At 38.2% G+C, this 14,005-nt stretch overlaps 1 protein-coding gene across 8 annotated transcripts in view; it reads left to right on the top strand.

The window, feature by feature from the left end:
• Positions 1 to 14,005, top strand: part of RBMS3 (RNA binding motif single stranded interacting protein 3) — a 1,338,119-nt gene that overhangs the window by 768,220 nt on the left and 555,894 nt on the right. The window lies entirely within an intron of this gene.

The raw sequence follows: 14,005 nt of genomic DNA, 5'->3' as shown, positions 1-14,005 counted from the left end.
GCTTGGCAAGAAAAAGGGCTGAAAAAAAAAGCCCGTGGAGTTATAACAGAGATGGGGAGGCCGAGTATAGGGCAAAATGAGCTGGAAATGTGGAAATATGGGATAAGGTGATTTCTTTCTGGATCATGTTAGGAAATTTGTTTTATATGAAGAGCAAAGGAAGGAAACATTGAACTGTCATAAACAGGAAGGTGACTTAGATTTTTGTTTCAAAAAACTGCCAAGTACAGAGTGGAAAAAAGGCATCTCATGAGATCAGGGGATGATCGTAGTAGGAATAGTTGGAACGCAAGGTGGAAGAATGATTGATAGTCAGAGAAGAAAGTGTGAGAATCAGTAATGGTGATGGTAGAACAGTTATGTGTGGTGAAAGATGCCTGTTTTCGTATGCATTTACTTTTCTGTTAAAAAACAAGGACTTGAGAGTCAATTAATCAAATGAACTCTGAGAGAAACAGTGAAGTGGCACAGAAGACCCACATCCATGACTTTCAGCTAATCTCTTTTGCTTACCTAGTCATGAATGTATAATCAACATACTATTAAGCATTTAAGGGCTGCAGTAGTAAGAGCACTAAAGGCAAATATAATGGCAACCAAAAACTTCTATTAATTATGCAATTATATTCATGGGATGGATTATCTGTTGGAGATCATGTGTGGAATACTTGGATTATATGCCCTTTACGCTTATTTCAGGAGGAGGAGATGGAAATAGGAAAAGGTAGAGTTGGCTTAGGAGACTGAGGAAGTGAGCAAGTGAGCAAGAGAGAGCATCACAACTTTTGGACCAAATAAAATTTTGGTGATATAATCATTTATGCATTTTAAGCTATACTTCCTCTCTCAAAAAATTGGCACCTTCTATGATACAATTGTAAACAATGCCCTTGAAACACAGTGAAATTGTTCTTAAAAAAAATAAAACCACATATTTAACGTAATAAACAGAATTTTAAATGGGAAAAAAATCATGATGTATTTATATTTTCCACTTATACAATATCTTTAATCATCCTCAAGACTCAGAAATTTTGATCAATGCATTGCCTGATTTTTGATCAATGGCTGTCCATCGCCCCCACTTCTACATCATTAACTGATCTGTTAATGACAACACTGTGCGCATATCGAATGAATTGTTCTTGTGTTATAAAGTGAACCTGCTCTTGGTAAGACCACTAGAATGAAGGGAAAGGAGGGAAACTCTTGGTTAGGCACGCATGTATTTCTAATCATCACCAGAAGACCAGGGAGTCCGCTTTCCTGCCCTTCATTTTTCTCTGTAAACGTTCTCTTTGCTAAAGCTATGACACCCTCGCATTGCTCCCTTTACAATGAAGCTGTAAATGTCACTTTAGCATTTAACCAGAGAGCGGAAATGCCCGGAATGAAAAGCCAGGGGAACAAAGTGGGAGTGTTGGAGCTCAAGAGCTGAGGGTCTGCCCAAGCTAATCTCCCTGACTTTCACCCAACCCTGTTGGATGTCTCGTTACGGTGTGTGCGGAAAACGCTGAACAGTTAGAGCAGACTCCAGTGTCGTCCGGCCTCCGGGTGCAGAGTCCATTATACATGGTGTCAGACAGTTTTGACAAATGCACCGACACAATCAAACCTTTTATCAATTTGAAAGTAACCTTGTCACAGAAATCTGTCAAACTCTGCAGATACAACTAAAGGAAAACAATCATCATGCACTTCAGAGTAACGGAGTAAATAAGAAAAATGTGAGTGGACATTTTTTTTTAGTCCTTTCTTACCGTGTCAATGAAGATTTAAAAGTTCCCTCTAATAAGACCCAAGGAAATTTATTAGTAGCTTTCTCCTGAAAGCCAGACTCAAATTACGCAGCTGCTTTTGAGGCGTCGTAAATCTGTATGGTGGCAGGTGTGAGTACGAAGTGAATTTGAGGATCTTTGAACCCTCCTTTGTGTACTTTAAATGAGAGAGTGCCTTTAAGGTCCAAAGTATGTCTGAATTGACTCAGCATAGATCTGAAACTTAGCTGCATATATTAATTCAGGTTTATGTACAATTATATTTGCCAACTATGCTTTCTGAACCAGACATAGGATTTGGTTTGTAATTAATAGACAATTATCATTAATAAGGAATTGTTTACATATAGACAACATTTACTGTGTACTACATACACACTGTGCATTTTTAATATTACCTCATTTAATGCTCAAAATAGCTTTGTGAAGTGAGAGCAATAATTACCGAGTAATAGTTGAGTAAACTCAGGCTCAAAATGGTTAGGAGCCTTATTGTCCAAATTTACAGAGCCACCAGCATTCAAACCCAGCTCTTCCTCATCACCACGTAAACATTCATTTAATGAGAACGAGGGTGGCATAAGTCTCCAGTTCTCACATCCATGGCTGCCCGTGAGTATCCCTGGAGGAGCTTTAGAAAAATACTACCGCCTGGATCTCACCCTCAGGGATTCTGATTTAATTCATGATACTAAGATTAGATACTTAGATTTAGATAGTCTGCTTAGATACTGAGATTTTTAAGTCTGTTCAGGTAGGGGCACCTGGGTGGCTCAGTCAATTAAGTGTCTGACTCTTGATTTCAGCACAGGTCATAATAACCTCATGGCTCATGAGTTTGAGCCCCACTCCTGAGCTGGTGGTGTGGGGTCTACTTGGGATTCTTTCTCTTTCTCCCTCTCTTTCTGCCCCTCCCATGCTCTTGGGCACTCGCTCTCTATCAAAATACATAAATAGACATTAAAAAAATTTAAAAGTCTGCTCAGGTAATTCTACAATGTAGCAAAGTTTGGAAACCCCTGGAGTAAATCATGGTAATAAAAAGAATATACTTTAATCTTCTATTTTAATTCCCTTACTCTGACTTGCATAGATTCTAGAAATTTCATAGGAGCCACCAATTTTTTTCTTCATTTAACTAGAAGACTTAAAAATAAGTTTTGTTAAGATCATTTTGGAGCGAATTGGATTTTCCAATTAAAAAATTAGATTTTTTTTTTGTTTTAGATTTATGCATGGAAAGTCAAGCCCTGAAATGGGGATCTATGAGCACTTTAAAGAATGTCCTTGGAGGGGGGCACTTGGGTGGCTCAGTCAGTTGAGTGACTGGCTTTTGATTTTGGCTCAGGTCATGATCCCAAGGTTGTGGGCTCGAACCCCACGTTGAGCTTTGTCAGTGCTGAGCATGGAGCCTGCTTAAGATTCTCTCCCTCTCCCTCTGTCCGCCCCCCGCCCCCCACTGGCGCTGTCTCTTTCTGAAGCAAAAAATAAAATAAATAAAATAAGAATGTCCTTGGAAGGACGTCCCTTTCCTTCTTCACACGATTTTTATTGTCAAACGTTTCTTTAACGTTCCATTTTTTAATAACATTTGCATTTAACTGATGATTAAGGAACTCTTCCTCTTTTGACTCATGTTATTAGCTTCTATATATTTACATTTTTCTTGATGACTATAGTCTATATGTTATAGAACATATCTAGTAAATCTTACAGCATTTTGGGGGCATCCTGGAAATTATGGTGCCACTGATTCATTGACCACTTTTTCATTATTTTTTTATTACTATTTTATTTTTCATTACTTTGGATGAAGAAGATTCTGCTGAATGTCCATGATTCTTCTAAAATATTTATTTAAATAGCTGATATCTGATAATACTTTTTCCTATTTATCCTGGAAACAGGGGAAATAAAAACAAGAATGAAACCATTGAGAGCACCAGTTAACATAGGTTACTCTGTTGGTATCAGCACCAAAAAGCTGGGGATGGGGAAGGGTATGATTAACTCCTTCTGGGTGGCCAACTAATGGCCTGGAGCTCTGGGAGAATTAGAATTCAAGGCAGATATCGTGATAAGTGCCTGAAATTCTGAGGGACTTGGAATTTAAGGGCAGGACTTTGGCAAGCTCAGGTGGCATCTAGATTTTCAGTTTGCCCATTGCTATTCTAATTGCCAAGTATGGCTGACTTTTTTTTACTCCTTATTTGATTTTTCTGTTATTTAACTCTGTTTACCTCTCTTTTATTTGTGAAATGGTCTTCCTCCTTGGCTATCATATTCCTCTTTCTTGGGTCTCCTCTTATCTTTTGGAGATTCTTCTTTCCAAATTCTCTTCATCTGTCTTACTCTTAAATGCTTTTCTGTTTTTCAGAGATTGGACCCCCTCTTTTCTTGTTTTAAAAAGTCTACTTAAATAACTTCAGCTCTTCTGATGATTATGAAATCTACATCTCCAGCCCATGGATTCTTCTCTTAGTCCTACATCCATATCTCATTATTCCTGAAAGATTCCAAGTTTGTATTACAAGAGCTGTCAAACTCATTGTCCAAAGATGATTATTCTTAGACTTGTTCCTTCTTCAGTATTCCCTTTCTCTGTGAATGGCACCACCATCCACCCAGTCGTTTAGATTTTTAAAAAAAAGACAAAATAAAGAGAAAAAGATCTTAAAGTTACTCCTTTCTCCAACCTAGAAATAGTTGCCAAAATACATAGATTTCAATTGCTTGGTATTTATGACATCCAACACCTCTTCTGCTTCACTACTGCCAAGGCTTATTTACTCATTAGCCCAAAGGTATTTACTGAATGCCATCTATGTGCCAGGCACCGCAGATAACTTAAGGACTGGTGAAATATCTGCATAGAGCTTACATTGTGATGGAGAGAATAATAAGTGAATAATTAGGGGCACCTGGGTGACTCAGTTAAGGCATCTAACTCTGCCTCAGGTCGTGATCTCAAGGTTTGTGAGTTCGAGCCCTGTTCAGGCTCTGTGCTGACAGCTCAGAGCCTGGAGGCTGCTTCGGATTGTGTGTCTCCCTCTCTCTCTGCCCCTCCCCCGCTCCGCCCCACTTGCAATATCCCCTTCTCAAACATGAATAAACATTAAAAACATAAAAAATAAATAGATTAACTAAAGAAGAAAACATTAGAATATACCATGAAAAGAAGGTTGAAATGCCATGAAAAGGAGATTGTAAGTAATGACTGGGAGGTTATTATAGACTGGGTAATGTCTTTAAGATGAACTCTCAATTTCAAGAAGGAGCCAGGCATATGATATTTAGAAGGAAGGGCATTACAGGTAGATTTATGCTTGTACAAAAGTCCCAAGGTAGAAATGAGCTTGGTGTATTCAGGGAACATTAAGATCATAATAGCAAAAGAACAATGATGAAGGGAGGTTAAGGATGGTAAGATGAAGCAAAAAAGGTACACCAGGGCTAAATCAGTAAGATTTTCTAAGCAGAGTATGGAAATTGGATTTTGTCTTAATTTATTATTATTATTATTATTGTTATTGTTATTATTATTTTGCAAAGTTATTCTGGCTACTCTGTAAAGAATGGATTTTATGGGCTTATGAGGGAAGAGGCCAGCAAATAAGCAAGGAGGTCATTGTGGAAGTTCAAGCAGGAGACAGGGATGGCTTGGAGTAGAATCATTGTGATGGAGGAGGTTAGAAGTGATGGGTTCGGGATATATTCTGGAGATGATTTTGATAGAAGTTTCTGATTATAGAAGTTACTGATATGGCAGGGTGGTTAGAGGAAGAGAAATTAGGAATAATTCCTCAAGTTTTGGCTTTCACATCTAAAAAAAAAAAGGTACAGGGCCATTTCATAAAATGGGGAGGATTGTGGAAGGAACAATTTTGGGCGAATAGAAGTCAAGAGTTCCCAATCTTGTTATTTTTGAGATCTTGTTAGACAAAAAAGAAAAAAAAAAAAAGAAAACAAAAGAAAAATGAGATACAAGTTGGCAGTTTGATAGATGACTAGTTTTCAAAGCAGAGGTTAGAGTAAGAAATACAGACTGGGAGTCATAAGCATTATAAGTGGCATTTAAACATATACTAATGTTAACCATATAGTGCCTAATATGTGCTAAACATTATTCTAAGTAGGTTACATGTAAATACTTCATATTACATGTGTTAAATCACTTATCCGTCATGACAACCCCCATTTTATAGGTGAGAAGCCAATGACACAAAGAAGTTAAGTGACTTTCCCAGTGTTACTCGGCTGCTAGTTGGCAAGTTCAGGATTTAAATAAAAGAGTTTGGTTTAATAGTTCTTCTCTTAACCTGGATTCATACACAGGGCATGTCCACAGCAAGAAAAATGGTCATACAACTCAATATTCTGAGATTCTGAGGGGGGAGAAGCCACAAAAAGAGTTTATAAAACAATAAGCAATGATATCAAGGAAAACCAGGAAAGCAGGAGAGTGTGATCTAGAAACTGGGGAAAGAAAGTATTTCAAGAATGCAGAATGATCAAGGCTCTTGAATACTATTGAGACGTTAAAAATGTACCCACAGAGAAGTCACATTTGGATTTGGCAACATCGAGGCATTGGCAAGCTTGAGCAGGGTGGTCTTTGTTGGGGAGTTAAAGATGAAAGCTACTTGGTGGGCCTTTCTCCAGGGTCATTACCTGACAGTCCTTCCAAATAACAATGCCTTTTACTCCTTCGTGCCCAAACTATACCTAAATAGTCATCTTGTGATTTATTCTATCTGCTTCTAACTCTCTTTCTCTCTCCTTCTTCTTCCTTTCCTGATTGTATTGGACTTATATTATGAAACTTGTCCTAAGGTAGACTTTAAGTTCATGGTGAGAGACAGAGAAAGCAGCGTTCCCCTCAGATACTGCATTCCAAATTGTTCCACCAGAGTGAAAGAAGAAAGGTTTCCAATAACAAGCTCTTTTATTGTCTGGATCCCAAGGAGAGTTTTGGAGGGAAGCCTCAGGATAACTTGAGTCACATGCATTTAAGGAACCAAATAAGGATCAATACTGTGCTTACTCACTCAATAGTGCTGCTGAGGCAGGAAATAACCATTTATTCTTGCCTCAGCCACCAGGTTCCAGCTGCCAAGCAGATCACAGTGTGCCACTGACTGCTAACTCCATACCTAAATGCAAAGTAATCTGGGCTCACTGAATGGTGTTTGCTGTTTGCTGATTTTTTTTTCTTTTTGGCTCTGGAGTCTTTCTGCAGGTTTCTTTTTGCAACCCATGACTTCTGGGGGCACAATATTAGAGGGTCTTGATGAAAAACACGCAAAGCATATCTGTGTATTTGCCACATTTAAAAGTGACGGCGAGTCATTTGAAAATTGGCAATAATATGGTCTGTATATGTCATTTAATCATATGATTGCAAGTAAGTGATCATTACAAGTTATTCTTAGAAAGAGCATTTGAAAAAAAAAAAACTTTTTTCTTTTTACCCGTTATCATATTCATTACGTCTCTAGCATTGTGGTGTCTTCTTGATGAACGAGTATATGACATCATAAATATGCCCCTAAATTTTTTGTGAGTAGATTTGTTGTTTTAGTTTTTCAATCAACATTATTGAGAAATAACATTAAATACATTCATTTTACGTGCAGGATTTGATGAGTTTTGGCAAATATATGCACCGATGTAGTTGCCACACTGGTCATGATGTAAAATATTTCCATTATCCCAAAAGCTTTGAAAAATATAAACATATGCTACACAATTCACAACTTGAAATCACTAAGAAAGCAAGGAGGTAGCATCATACCATGAGAGTAACAGAGAATTTTCTATCAGCTGTGGGTTCTAGTTAGCCTTTTATTAGGTGTGAAAGTTTGGTCAAATCATTTAGCCCATTTGAGTCTATTAGTGACTGATACATATTAAACCCTTAATAAATGCTAGTTGTTACTCACTTATACAGTGAGAAAAAAATTGTGTCGTTCATATTTATATGTATTAGGGCTAAATTAAGTGGAGCTCACTTGTAATTTTAAGGAGTCTGTATCCAAACAAAGCACCTATTTTAGTTTTCACATTATTCCTGTCTTATTTATCTCTATGTAACAGTGAATCCTTTTATTATCATGTAGTATTTTGTATTATCATTGCTATTCATTGTTTAGTGGTGTATTTATACTATAAACATTCACAATATGAGGATAAATATATACCATTTAAGCTCTAAATGGTGAAAATTGAAGTATACTGCAAAACAGATTTTAAAACACATAGTTGTAGTGCATAATAATATATTTTAAAAAATAAAATGGAAAGTTTCAATTCAAATTGATGCCAAGCATTTTAGCTTTTGAATGTAATGAAGTGGTTTAAAACATATTTGATTATCTCAGTCAATGTGTCTATATGAATGGTATTCTGATATCACTTAGACTTAATTGCTGAAAATCAACAAGTTGAATTTGGTGTAGCTTGAATCAGTTCTTATCAACTAAATTTTCTTACAAATTATATATTTAAAAAGTCTTTCCTCAGTGCTTCTATTAAGTAATTTTTAAATATTGTTTTTCGTTTACTAACAACCTCTATTTATTTAAATATCCACACTAAATTTAGAATCAGGGAGATAGATGCTTAAATGATATCAATTACTGAACCATTCTTACATGTCAAACTTGATGTAGGTTGACTTCTTTCTCAGAAAATACAGAAAGCCTGTTATTTTAGTTGTCTGTCTAAGTAGCTTTGTTCTCTTTACATGATTGAGAGGAACCACTCAGGGTTCAAGTCTCAAATCTGTCATTTATTAGGTATGTGTCTTAGGAGAAGTTACACTACTTCTCTGTTCCCCGGTTTCTCTTTCTATAAGATGGATCTAACAGTGGTACCTCCCTTTTAGCATTGTGGAGAGAATTGGGTGAGGTAATACACAGAAAGCATTAAAATAAAGCCTAGTACAGAAAAGGCACTCAGTGAGTGCTAGCCATATGAGAACTTTCCCGATATAAACTGAAATCAATTTTGCTCCCAGAATGTGGACATTTGTGTAAAGCTGGTGGTCATTTTGTTGAAATGATTTCCAGCTCTGTACTAAAATTTTATATATCAACATACTATCCCACGTTTTTTGGGTGGGTTTGTTTGTTTTTTCCAGTTCTGGTGTTGTGTGGTTCCTTACTTCCAGACTTTACCTATGTAAACTCAATTGCCTTCATTACTCAGGATACAGACCTTTGTTTTGGTAATTGCTGTCCTCTCCACAAGAGTTTTCAAAGGCATCGAGCCTGACATTGATTCCTTACCTGCAAAATGGAGCCTTGCTGATTCTTGCACAGGAATCTTGGGAAAACTACCAAGTTTAAGATAAAGAGCTGACCTGTTTTACTGATTCATGCTTTGACATTACTGGGCAAGCCAGAGGTGTAATCTATAGATGATCTGCATGTCTCAACATAAAAGGATGCCACAGTCACGCAGTGACCTCTGCGATCGCTACACTTACCTGTGTGCTTTATTGGATAAAGTGTCCTTATGGTACTGTCATGACCACAAACCAGACAAAGGCTGTAAGCGTTTCAAGCAAGAACTAGAAACAAGGTTATCAGGGAACTATAAAAGGCTTCCCTAATCTCAAAATTGAAAAGAGGAGTCATCTTGCACTAATTATGAATGGCACCTCTGAGACAGGGAAAGGAAGCATATTTCCTGGGAATGCTTTCGTGTCAGGATCATTTTGTCTGAGTGGAAAGGGATTTGCTGAGGGCCTTCACATAAATAGTCAGTGCTTAGTTCTCGGCCTCTGGATGTGACTCTGTTTTCTCGAACTCTAAAGCAAAAGGGTCGTATTTATTAGGTTACAACTTCACGCTAATTCTGTAGAAGATGAATGCACTCACATTCATGGCATATCTGAATTCCAGTGAAAAGAGCAACCATTATAGTGAGAGCTGACATTTGTGAGTGTTCCATACCAGATATTGTTAACGAGCACTTTGCAGGTAGAGTGACTAGCTGTTTGTGGCTTGTCCAGGACTTTCCCAGTTTCAGCATGAAAGTCCCACATCCTGGGAACCCCTCAGTTCCAGGAAAATCAAACTGCTGTGTGCAAGTATTCAATTTAATCACCAGCCTTTTCCATCTCCAATGAGCTACTGTTATTGTCTTCTGCAGCAAAGGGCACTGAAGCACAGAGACATAAGGTCATCTGAAGCTCTGTGTAACTACTGGCATATCCTACAAGTGACCGAATGGGAAGTGAGACCTGGACCGTAGAGCCTGCTCTCTCCCTCTTTGTCTTGTATCACTATTGGAATAAACACATCATCGTAGAACCAGACCCCTTTTCTCAAAACTTGCTCTAGAACTTGGGTGTCAGTCCAATGCCTACGGATGTAGGGAGAGGAGGAAAGTTATTTCCACACCATTTCTTAGTGACACCAAAACATTGCCAACTTTAGTCTCAGAAATGCCTGTCAGTGGGCTTGAAGGAATGACTTTCAGAGCCGCTGCAGCAAAATTAATTAATGACTTGGAAAAATCTGCCAAAGCAACATACCTGTAATGTACAACTGGTGCAGCACTTTGCATAATAGTTATTTAAATAGTGTCGAGTGTCTCATTTGGAGGGAAACACGTCAGCAAATGCAGTTTGTTTGTGTTAGTATCCTTTCTCCGTTTTTATTTTATTTTCATTAATTATTTTTATTTTTTTTTTTTTTGAGAGAGAGACAATGGGAGGGCAAGTGGGGGAGGGAGACAGAGGAAGAGAGAGAATCTTAAGCAGGTTCTCTGCTCTGCATAGAGCCCGACACAGGGCTTAATCCCACAGCAGTGAGATCATGACCTGAGCCAAAATCCAGAGTCGGATGCTCACCTGACTGAGCCACGTAGACACCCCTTCGTTTTTAAATAAAGTATGAAAAACTCTTCAGACAAGTTATGATAAAGTATCTGAACGTATAAAAATGTGTTTCAAATGGAAGTTACTGTTTCCTGATTGTCAGTGATATAAATGCTGTTTAATATAGTTTTGTACATTCCAACTCTCGCTGTGGAAATGCCAAGTGTTCTAGGTAGAATTCCCAGACTTTCAGATTTAGAAAAGCAGTTAAATAACAAATAAAGGAGGATTGGTCTACAAGGTATTAACAGCTTTGAATTTTATTTATTTATTTTTTTATGTTTTTATTTTATTTTTGAGAGAGAGAGAGAGAGAGAGAGAGACAGAGTGTCAGTGAGGGAAGGGCACAGAGAGAGGGAGACAGAGGATCTGAAGCAGGCTCCAGGCTCTGAGCTGTTGGCAAAGAACCTGATGAGGGGCTCGAACTCATGGACTATGGGATCATGACCTGAGCAGAAGTTGGATGCTTAATCGGCTGGGCCACCCAGGCACCCCTGATCTTATCAAACAGTGAACGATACGAAACAAAAGGCCTGCTTCCTGTTATTTACTGGCACATAGACCTAATGGCATACATTTAGTATCACTAGCACATGCTTTCAGAAGTTCATTTTAATACTAAAAGGGCCGTTGTCTTAGCATAAGGCAAGAGAGTTAAACTTTATGGCAACATAGCTCAAAAATAGGTGTTCTACTGCAGAAAACTTCTGACTGTATCTTGCATCGCATGCACCTGTTTTTTGGTACCAGTGTGACAGTTTGAGAGGCTACGCTCAGTGCAACATGACACAGGATTCGGGTTTCTGATGTGCTCCATTTCATTTTTTTTTTTACCACAGTCATTGTAGAATTCCAATTTCACATCCCTGTGTTGACAGAAGTGCTAGTAGCTTACGTCATGCTATTTCCCTCAATTGAGAGTTTTCTCGGCAAACTGAGAGAAGCTGGGGAAGCACAGCCCCCCAGGCAGGGCCAAAAAGAAAAAAGCTGCTGCAAGCTTAGTGTCTGCCCAGCATGCCCAAGGAAGGAGATTCTCAACTCAAGGGTGCTTACCCTTCTCCTCGGGTCCCAAATGGCCCACAAGGATTGGTCGAGAACATATTTGAAAGGCATGAATTTGGTCCAGATAAACATTGCCAAGAATTGGCCATTAGTGCAGCAGCTGGGAATTGGGAGACCGGAAGTCTCTCTCTTCCTGGCTGTCACCAAAGAGCTCCATGGCTTAGCAAGTTCCTTTATCTGCCTGAGCCTCAGTTGCCCCTCTGGCGTTATGACCTCCAGACTCCTTCTGTTATAAAACACAAAATGGTTTGATTTCCATTCTTCTGAGAGCCCTGCTTTCTGCTAATGAACAGTATGTACCAAAGCATTAATCGGTCTTTACTTAGCAAGTAGATTTGTCTTTTCGAGTATGACATTCAATTTTACCTGGATTTTAATGACAGCGTTTTCACCTAAATTCAAAATCCTAGGTTGCCTTTGTGCACAAGACTGCTTGGTATTAATACGAATTGTTAAAACAGGGAAATTGCTGCAAATATATTACTCATCTTTTGTTCCTGATGCCTCATTCATAGAGGTAATTTTAGAACTTGGTGAAAGATAGATGCCTTAAGCCTAAACCATGGTGACAAATAGGAAACAAATATAAAAAAATCAAATTAAAAAATGATATGGAAAACATGTACTTAATATATATGGAAAAAATGGTGGGGCAAATTGGAAATGTGGCTAATTTTCCAAATCCAGTAGACATCAACACATATCTCCCCCCACACACATAAACACACTGCATCTATATGCTTATTAACATTTTATATTGGGAGACTGTAATTTCCTTGGGAGTGGGAAGGTATCTTCTTCACCATTGTTTCCCTAACATTTAGCTCGATTCCTGACACATGTCAAGTGGCTTCTAAGAATTTGTGGCATGAAGTGTTGTTCACTGTTGGGACAAATTTCCAGGTACTGTGAATGAATACTCCTTACATCCTAACCTCGTATAATTTTCACCTCTTAAGACAGAATCGGAAGAAATTGCATTCTATAGAATCAAACTTCAGAACAGCTAATTTGTGTTAATACTCATTTGAATATTAACACTGTAAGACTGACCTTCTCATGACTGCAAAATGCTGAGCCAGGCAGTTGGAGGGGTGTAGCTGATGGCAAAGAAGGTGAAACAAAGAAGTTCTTATAGGATATCGTCTTAGGTACTTGCAAATATCAGTGCTAGCTCCCCTCTTTGGATTTTTTAAAAATAACAGCAACAACAACAAAGCAATAAAGGACATCAGAAGAGAGTGAACAGACAAAAGACCAGTCATGTTGTTGCAACATATCCTAGGTGAATGTTGTGAGCGAATCATGATACGACTCACAAGTGTGGAAGTACAATTTGCTTGATCCCCTTGAAAAAGGGGGGAAAATCATCAACTGCATAGTGTTATGAGACATATATTTGGGCCAACAAAGACAAATTAGACCATGAGTTTTTTAGAGAACAGATTTTCTGAATCCAGGTGTGCTTATGTTTACAGGATGTCAAGTTGTACTTTATGCATGGCGTCAGACAGACTCGGGGATTTTCTTCTGCAAGGTGCTAATAGCCGTTGACCGTGATTTGCACAATATTTAGTTCCCTAATGGAAAGTGTCCCTCCTACTTAAATTTCAACTTACTTACCTGTCTGTTGTCTATCTCGCGGGCAACAGCCCTCAGGGGTATGTGGATCAGTCCAAAACAGACAAAGCTTAGATATGCTTTCCTGCAATCTGGACCAATGCAAAGAAAATAACATAAGATAGGCTGGTGGCTTATTAGCTGTCTCCTATATTTAGAGCCCTTGACATTGGCTCTAATTATGGGCATCCTCATAGAGTTTATTCTGTTACCTAGAATCAACAATTTCTATAAAATCTATGCCAAAGATCAGATTTCTTACAACAGCTGGAAAAAGGGAGCTCTATGATTCCAAATGTCAACATGCTGAACAATTAAGTTTTCTGACCCTGAGAGTGCCCATCAGCCAGTATTAGTAACACAATGGGTGAGTAAACTCCAAATGTTGTTCCATATATTTTGTGTAAAAATTGAAACCAGTCCAGGAGAGCTGGAGAGAAGAAACAGGCTATTGAGCCAAAGGAATTAGTCATCATTTATGTGTCACCACATTCTATGACCTTTGTTTGTTTGACTTTCCAATAAAGATTTAGGTTGTAGTTTACAAAAACAGGTAGTAAACATGCATTGAAATGGAGAGAAAAATGCATTGGCACTTCTTGAGGGAGTAGCTCAAATCAAGTATTTTATATTAAACAGAAGAAGTCTAAAGGTAGAG

Source organism: Neofelis nebulosa, chromosome 5, assembly GCF_028018385.1.
Source record: "Neofelis nebulosa isolate mNeoNeb1 chromosome 5, mNeoNeb1.pri, whole genome shotgun sequence".
NCBI lineage: Eukaryota > Metazoa > Chordata > Mammalia > Carnivora > Felidae > Neofelis > Neofelis nebulosa.
This window is presented reverse-complemented; position numbering and strand designations above follow the sequence as displayed.